The 9,171-nt window shown below is 46.4% G+C and overlaps 1 protein-coding gene across 1 annotated transcript in view; it reads right to left on the bottom strand.

Moving 5' to 3' along the window:
• RBMS3 (RNA binding motif single stranded interacting protein 3) overlaps positions 1 to 9,171 on the bottom strand; it is a gene marked incomplete at both ends in the record, with an annotated part of 720,124 nt that overhangs the window by 618,450 nt on the left and 92,503 nt on the right. The window lies entirely within an intron of this gene.

The following is a 9,171-nucleotide window of genomic DNA, read 5'->3' on the forward strand; positions in this document are numbered from 1 at the left end:
GGCAGTCTGGGTGACTGCCGAGACTCCGGCACTCACTAGTTCCAACACCGTGAGGAATTTAAAACAACCAAAAAACAAACAAGCAAACAAAACAAAGCAAAACAAAAGAACTAAGAGAGAGAGAGAGAAAAAAAAAAAAAAAGAAAAAGAAAAAAAAAAAAAAAACCAGATGGGGGTTGAGATCCGGAGCGAACCCCCCAGACTGCTGGCTTCCCCAGTTCTTGCCTGCCTGGTTTCTCCCAGCTGCCGGGTCCAGTCCAGATGAAGCAGTTTGCTCTGTAACCAGCCTGTCTCTAGTGGTGTCAATCGCAGGCGCTTGTAAAGGCGAAGGAGGAGAGAAAAAAAAAAAAAAAAAAAAAAAAAGAAAAGAAAAAAAAAAATCCTTTAACTCAACTCGGAATCCTTGCAGTACAGCTTTCCGGTCTCTCGTGTGTGTCTCTTTTCCACCGTGGAAAAAAAAAAGAAATTTTAATAAAAAGAAAAAGAAACAAAGGGCAAAAAAGAAAAAGAAGGGAAAGGAAAAAAACTGGGGGGAAAAGAAAAAGAAAAAGAAAAAATAAAGAAAAGAAAAAGAAATCCGTGCAGGCTTAGTTGCTGCTGTCTGGTTCCCAGAGTGACATGGTGTGTTCCGGCTGGCCTTGCCCCTCTCTCTCACTTCCCCTCCTTCCAGCCAGTGGGTGGGACTGAGAGCCTCTCCGGGGAGCCCGCACGCAGTCCCGGAGGCTGCAGTGTTTCTTCCAAGGGGGGGGGGGGGGAGAAAAAGAAGAAGAAGAAGAAAAAGAAAGAGGCTGCTGCCACCTTCACTAGCTCTCTGGAAAAGCACAGTGAGCAGTCTGCAGCCGAGCCGCGGGTGGAACCGAACCCCAGCTTGTCGGTGGAGTGCCTGGGTGGGGCATGGCCCAGCCCTCCCTGCTCTGCTCTAACCGGGTTCCCTGGTTCCCAAGCTCAAGCTGCCTTCTCCTCTTCAATCGCCAAGTTCCCAGAGGTGAGGCACGGCATTGCTGAACAAAACAGACCCTGCCCTGCGAGGGGAGCATGGGGGAAGAAGTGTGTGTGAGTGTGTGTGTGTGTGTGTGTGTGTGTGTGTGTGTTTACACACACATGCCAACCTTTCTAGTTAAGTGGGGAGAAAATTCTATTTAAGGATTTTTTTTTTTCAAAATCTGTTAACACATTAAAAGCCAGATGAACACAGGACCTGAAGATGAAACCAGCGTTTTAGAGGATGCTCAAGAGAGGAGAAAAAGTGGCGATTATCAGCTGGGCAGCTCTGTGGAGAAGCCAAGCCCCATCTCAACAAGGGAGTTGAGTAAACTATCACAAATAATTGTTTTATGGCTTTATCTATCTCTTAAAATAAAACCAAAGTGATCCTTACATTTATTCATTTATTAGAGAATAAAATAACGCTCTCTCTACTCTCTCTCTCTCTTCTCTCTCTCTCTCTCTCTCTCTCTCTCTCTCTCTCTCTCTCTCTCTCTCTCTCTCTCTCTCTCTCTGCTTTCCTGGCTTTGTAAGTATTGCAAAAAAATTTAAACAAAACTCATAATTACTTGTCAGAGTTTCCCCCCGCCCCACCAGTAATAATATTCTGACACGTCGATCAGATGCTACATTGTAATACAGATTGTTTCAGAGAAGACATATTTCCTTAAAGGGCTTCTCTGCAAGGCGGCAGTGAGGCTAAAATTAGCTGCGCCAGCTGTGTTTTGCTGGGAGTGCTCACGCATGCCCGGAGCTGGGCAGCCAGCCTCTGTGCCTCTCCACTCCCCCAAGTCGGCTGAACACTCCAGCCGTCCTTTCAGATAAAAGACTCCAGGTACAAAGGCAGTTTCCTCACATGGAGGGAGAATTGAAAACGCCATACATAAGATGCCACTTCTGAATAAGTCCTGCCCACTCGTGGGGTAACCACTTGGGCTCCAGGCTCCTGGGCTCCAGGAAGCTGAGTTCTGAAATCTGCGTACCAGCAGAAAGACAAGGACACAGAGAAGGCAGATTTATGCCTCTTCTCTTTTCTCCTCTCCTCTCCTGTCCTCTCCAGTCCTCTCCTCTCCTCCTCCTCCTTCTTCCTCTCTCTCTCTGTATATGTGTGTGTGTGTGTGTGTGTGTGTGTGTGTTTAAAAGACAGGGTCTCAGATACCCCAAGCTGCTCTTGAACTTGCTATGGACCAGAATGACTTTGGCTTCTGATTTCTTCCCTGCTTTCAATTCCCCCAGCACCGGGATTGCAGGCACAAATTATTGACCAGGTTCCCGTGGGCACTGCCTGCTGAACCAAGGGCCCTGCTCGTGCTAGGCAAGCACTGTACCAACAGAGCTATATCCTGGTGACAAAAAAATCAGAACTCTGATTCTAGGGTAGGTAAGGGAAACCTGAGGGCCGTATAATCGAAGCAAATCAAGCCAGCCTTGCCCACCTTTTAAAGAGAGATTCTGAACCTCAGTTATCCCATCCATGAAATGGAGGAGCACAGCATCTGAACCAGGCACAAAATCGGCACCAATCACAAAGTCTTCCAGCCACATCTCCCTGCTCAGGGAAGTCTAGACTCTAGGGAACCTGTCAAGACTCTGGAAATCGCATTGGTCCTTTCTTCCTGCTTGGAATCATATTGTAAATTGTACTCTTCTCGCTTCATGGTCCAGCTCTGAGTCCCACTGAGCTGAGGTCATGTTGGTAATGTGAACTCTAAGCTCACACCTGGCTCCCCCTGTCAGCATAGGTACACCTCTCAAAGCAAAACCTCACCCCCAAGGCGTAGTTGCACCCCTCCCCCCCAGAAGACTCGCAGGGATGCATTTCTCCCATGACCTCCTAAACTCAGAGCAGCAGGCCATGTCTGCCATAGCCCTAAATACCAGCATGGCGCCAGACACAAAGCACGTGTCCAGAACATGCTTGAAAAACAAGATATTCTGAACCTAATAAACAATCGTCCCTCAACTCACGGTGCTCTTTCGGAGCATTTTGTTCTTTTAGGAAGCATTTGGGAAAGTTTGCTTATTTATTGTATATTGCATGCTCATATGTGTGCAGAGGTCAAGACACAGACTTTGAGCGTTGGTTTTCTCTGCTCTAATGTGCAGGTGTCCTTTGCTGGGATTGAATGCAGACGGTCAGCCAGAATGACCAGGGTGACCAGGGTGACCAGGACCTTTAACCGCTGAGCCAAGGAGCTAGCCCATCCATCACCCTTCGTCACTAACCTTGGTGCAGGGTGTACAGAGACCAGGAGGTCAAAAGCTGGTTTTTCTTTCACGGCAGAGATCCCGGTGAGGGGTGTATACCAAAGAATAAATGCATGAAGGTCAGAGGCCAGGAGCTACTTGGTGTTGTGAGGAAACGTAAAGCAAAGGCAGACATAGGTGCTGGGATTTGGCTTAAAGAGATTATCCTTAAGAAATTGCTCCCCTAAAAGGAGTCTTGAGGTCAAAGCTGGGGTATGAACCCAACACCTGGGTTTTGGTGCTATTGGAATGTTTTGGTGTTCAAAACCTTGACTGGCGATTCCGTTCCTGTCTATCTCCTCTGAAGACTTTGTATGCCTCAGTTTCTTCAGTCTTCAAAGTTGCTCCACACTTCCTATAATTCATGAGGATCAGTTAAGATAAACCCCTGAGGGATTGCAGAGATGGCTCAGTGGTTAAGAGCATTGGCTGCTCTTCCAGAGGTCCTGAGTTCAAATCCCAGCAACCACATGGCAGCTCACAAACATCTGTAATGGGATCCAATGCCCTCTTCTGCTGTGTCTGAAGAGAGCAACAGTATACTCAAATACATCAAATAAATAAGTATTAAAAAAATAAATATAAACACCTGGAGAATTTGTGGATACCTTTAACACATCATGCATGCTTCATGATTCAGAAGCCAGCCTGAATCCTGGGTGTTGGGCGGGGGGAGGGGAGCAAGCAGAGAAAAGGAAGACATTGCAACTTTCTATATCTCAAGAGTGTGTTTTACCACAATCCAGCGGCTACCATAAAGCCACCAAGATGCAATGACCACAAGACGGGGGTGGAGAGGGAACCCCCAGCTAAGTCACCTTTGGTTTGATGTGATGGTTAATGGTGTCAACTTGACAGCACCCAGAATCACCTAGGAGATTATAAACCTCTGGGTGTGTCTGTGCGGGACTCTCAAGATTAGGTTAATTGAGGTAGAAAGACCCAACCTAAGTATGGGTGTCACCAAGCCATTAGTTGGGCTCCCGGACTGAGCAAGAAGGAGAGAGTGGTCATCTCTCTTTGCTTCTTGACTGTGGACACTATGTGATGCATAGCCTCCTTTCCCCACCAGGATGTCATCCCGCCATGACAGCCTGTAGCCTCGAACTGTGAGCAAAATAAACGTTTCCTTCTTTGAGTTGCTCTTGTTCTTGTCTGTTCTTTAGTTGCAGCAATGGGGAAAGTGTACTTGGGAAGGGGTCGATGAGGACTGCTAAGCTGTTACCGGAGAGCGCTGCGGTGGGGTTCCAGCCAAGTCGTCCAACCTGAGAGTCAGGCATCTCCTTTAGGACACTGACATCCCACACGACCCACTGGGCACCTTCACACCAGGAAGTATAGCTTCCAAGCCCCTTTGCCAGTTCTGATCAAGAACATTGGTGTTCACCTTGAAGCAACCGTCTCTAGAGATTCCCTGAAGGAGAAACCTTACAAACAAAATGCTAAAAAAATCAACTCCTCACTCAGAGCAACAGCCCACTCCTATGTAAGCTCCTCAGTGTGAGTGAATGCTATCAATAATTTCTACACAAATCGCTACATTACAAATTGCTGTTCTATCTCATTGGATTATTGGAATGTTCTGGGAATCAGTGGCCGCTATCCTCAGAATCCTCATGGCACAGTTAAGGCTCTCCTGAAGTGCATTATAAGAATTGTAAAACCCATGTTGTCCCTCACACACACATACACACACACACACACACACACACACACACACACACACAGAGACACACACACACACACACCCCTCATAGGCACACCAGTAGCTGTCGCCATTGGGAAGCAGGATACTTCCATCAGGGTTGTGTTCATTGCATTTCTGTTCTGGGAAAACAATGGTACCTTTCATTTAAATGGCTAAGCGGAAGTAGGAGGCAACTAGTTTGAGTCACTCTCTAAGTCAGAAGCTTTTTGTGCCATGGCTGCTAACTAACCAACAGATTCTGAGGCAGCAAAGGGCCTCGGCGGGCTTGGGTGCCCCCAGGTTGATGAGATGTTCAGTGTGGCAAGAGAGGGTCCCACTGAAGACAAGCTCTGAATTCTAAAACGACCTGGCTGTTGCAAACACACCAAACATAGATGAAGTAGTGGGGGTGCTGGAAGGAATGTCCGAGGAGCAGAGACAGACATCCGTGGTTTGTCTTCACACTGTCCACCTGAAGGGAGCCTGCGTTTGTTTATACAGACTGTGATGGCTAGGTTCCATTGCTACTCTGGCAGGATTTGGAGTCAACGAGGAAAGCTCTAGATGTATCTGTGACAGGATCTCTAGATTAGGTTAATAGACACACAAAGACCAACCCTGGGTGTGTCTGTGACATTCTATAAGATAGAATCTAGGGCTGAATAAAAAGGAGAGGCTGCATCCCTCCCCCCACCTGTCTCTTTCTCTACCTCTGAAAACAGTGACCCAGCTGCCCCACACTCCCGCTATCCTGCCTTCCCAGCTATAGTGGACAGTGTTCTCAAATCCTCACCCAAAATCAAGCATCCCTTCTTCAAATGGCTTTTGTCAGATACTCTGTCAAAGCAGCAAGACGGGTAACGAGCACGCACACTTGGTCAAAGGGAAGTGACAGAGTAAACAGACAAATCATGAAGTCAAGGGAAAGAAACAGCAACTTATCATCAAGAAGGGCATCCATGGTGCTGGGTGATTCTTTGATTTATAGATACTTGTTTATTTTCTTGTATGGGTCTGTGTGTGTTTGCATGTGTTTGCGTGTGTGTATGTGTGTGTGTGTTCATATACGTCATATTGTGCAGTACCTAAAGAGGCCAAAAGAGGGTAGCAGATCCTCTGGGACTAGAATTTACGTGTGGTTGTGAGCTAACATGCAAGTGAGTGGTGGAAACGGATCCTTGGTTCTCTGCAGAGTGACTGTTCTTAACTGCTGAGCCATCTCCCCACCAATGAACCACGGTAACTGGAACAAAGTTATTACTAAATAATCCAGGACACAGAAATAAATATTATCCACCCAGTCTTCAAATAGACCTCATGAGTCCATACCTGGCAAACCTGGGACACTCACGAATGACTCTTTTCTGTATCTAGAAAACAACTTGAAGTACACTGATCTACATCACAGTTAAGAACTCCCCTAATGCTCATGCATAGCTCATTTCCGTTATCCTTGCTGGTCCGCTGACCAGCAGTGGATGGTCACACAGGATGCCCAATGATTTGAGCCCAAGCTTCTGGCTTTTGGTGTCCACTGCTGGTTCCAGGTGGAAGCCCACAGCAATGTGATAAGGGCACATCCCAGAAGGCTGAGGAGAGCAACTTTGGAAAGCTGGCCAGAATAACCACTGGTCATAAACAAAACCACCAGGCAGGTGAGATGGTTCAGCAGGTAAAGCTGGTAGCTGCCAACTGTGATGACCCATACTGTAGAAGGAGAAAACCACATCCTATGAGCAGTAACTTCCACAAATGTGTCAAGGGACTGTCCCCCATCCCATAAACAAATACATACAATAGGATCTCTATCATGTTATACTGTTGAAGACAGTTGTTACCAAAAAATAGCCACACTACCGTGGCTGATCCAGTACCGTTATATAGTTACATGGCTTAGGCACGTCGTTTGCTATTGATCTTATTTAGGCATTTCTCCTTTCATTTCTAAGCTCCACAGACAGGAAATTCAGGTACCTTCTTCTCTTTATATTCCCAAGCACAAGAGTTTATGAGATTTAATAACATGCTTGGGGACAGGACTCACAAGGGACACAGATTTGGTAGAATTCGTATTTTACAATAAGTAGCAATGGTTAATATTTCCAATCATCTTTACATTTGAAACTGACTAAACAAGACATACCCTCAAGTTAATTTCCCCTAAAGATTCCAAAGCTTCGACATGTCCCTGACGTAAGTCTGATTGGCATTACTAGAGGTGTGTTATTTTCTAACCTTATGCTGATTATTTCCTCTTAGGAACAGGGAAAGTCTGGATTTTTTAAAATACAATAAATTGCTATCTAAAATGACGTATACAGGCCTCTTCCTTGACATCAGGGAGCTCTGCCCAGTAAGGAAATAGGGAGATCGCTCGTTGGATCAACTGCCTGACACACAAAAAGGAGGAAAGGGATTCAGTTCCCAGAGTACACGTAATAAGAGCCAAGCCCAGAAGACCTCGATTGTAATTTAACTGCTGGGGAGGCAGAGACAGGTGCAACATTGGGGCTCCCAGGAGAGCCACTTTAGCCAACTTCTCAAGTTCCACAGTGGTGAGACCATATCTCAAAAAAAAAAAAAAAAAAATATATATATATATATATACATATATATATATATACATATATTCAGCATCTGCTGCCTTTTACACATACAGAGAGGGGGAGAGAGGGAGGGGGTGGTGGAGAGGGAGAGATGCTCACACATGTACACATATATGCACATGCACTATATACCTGAACACACAGAAGAACATGCAACAAACACAGATGAAGAAGATCCAATAGGATAAAAATGGGCAGGGCCAAGTGACCTGAAAGGTGTGCCACGAACAACTGCTGATTGGCAAAGCTTGCCCAACCACGGCCAGCCAGCATGAGGCTAAACCTTCTGAGTAGGGGCAGCAGCTTCACAATTTCACAGTCCTTGTACCTACATCATGACCTTTGGTGTCCTGAAAGTTTGCTTTGCACACCGTGTTTTCCTAATCGTTCTGAAGGCCACTTATAACAATACCTCCCCGGCCCCCGTCATCAACCTTAAAGAATAAAACGCTTTCTTCTACCATACGCAGTCTGAAAACTACAGGACGTGGACATGCACCATTTTCTAATCTTTCTTCTTTCCCTCCAGCACACTTGTAACTGTGAAAATCGGTGAGCTGATCTGTGCTCTGGCTCCAACAGAAAGAACAGAGAAACTGCGAAGTTCTGTCCAGCAAAACAGAACCTGTGGCTGAGGCAAAGGGCACTCCCGCTTTGCCTTGAGTTCCTGGCTCATTCTTGTCTGTTCTTCACCCTGTGACCTGCAGTATCTTCCTGACCCTGGGGAAGATACCTCAGTGGTTTGTTTTGTTTTGTTTTTTAATTAAAAAACAGCAACAAAACTCCGAAGCAAATCAGCCAGCACCTTGTCCTGAGGGACTGGCTGTCCAGACTCTGCCTAGAGTCTCGGCTTCTCTCAGTCATGAAGGCCAGGAGTGTTTAACCATTGCTTCATGACTCACGCACTGCACAGCACTGTGATATGCTCTCCGCTACAAGAAGATGAGTCCGCTTTGGGGGAGGGAGGGCAGGTGAGTTAACTGGCATCCATAGGGTCAGGAGGAGGGGGACATTGTGTATGTGTGTGCAAGTGTGTGCAAGTGTGTGCAAGTGTGTGCAAGTGTCTGCGAGGGTGTACCTGTGGACTGGTGGAACTCATCAGATGACCTCTACTGTGGCCCTCCATAATATATTCCTTTCAGGGTCTCTCTGAACCTGGGCCTAGGCTGGTGGGCAACAAGCCCTCGTGTCTTACTTCCCAGAGTCAGAGGTGCCCTGATGCCTGGCTTTCTGTGGGGGTTCTGGAGATAGGAACTCAAAATAGTCATCATCCTGTCTCTGTAGATGGATATAGGTTCAGGCTCCGGGCACCCCTCGCTGCCTGTGTGCCCACTACTCCCGCAGGAGGCTTCTGCATGCTTGATCCTCTCTTACTACAGCCACAAGGCATGACTATTCCTTTTCCTTCAGGAGCTGTGTGACCAAAAGTAATGAGAGAGGGACATAAACTTGCTGACTGTTTACTAAGACCCATAAATGCTAAGAACGCAAACCAATAATGGTCACTTGGAAAGTCATTGTTCTCCTATGCAGTCTTTTATTTATTTATTTTAGCAATTTAACCCTGAAGAGCTAACCCACCTTAAGGAGTGTTATTTAGGAGGGACTGTAACTCAGCACCTATTTCATCTTCCACTCGACTTTCGG

Source organism: Micromys minutus, assembly GCF_963924665.1.
Source record: "Micromys minutus genome assembly, chromosome: 21".
Classification (NCBI taxonomy): domain Eukaryota; kingdom Metazoa; phylum Chordata; class Mammalia; order Rodentia; family Muridae; genus Micromys; species Micromys minutus.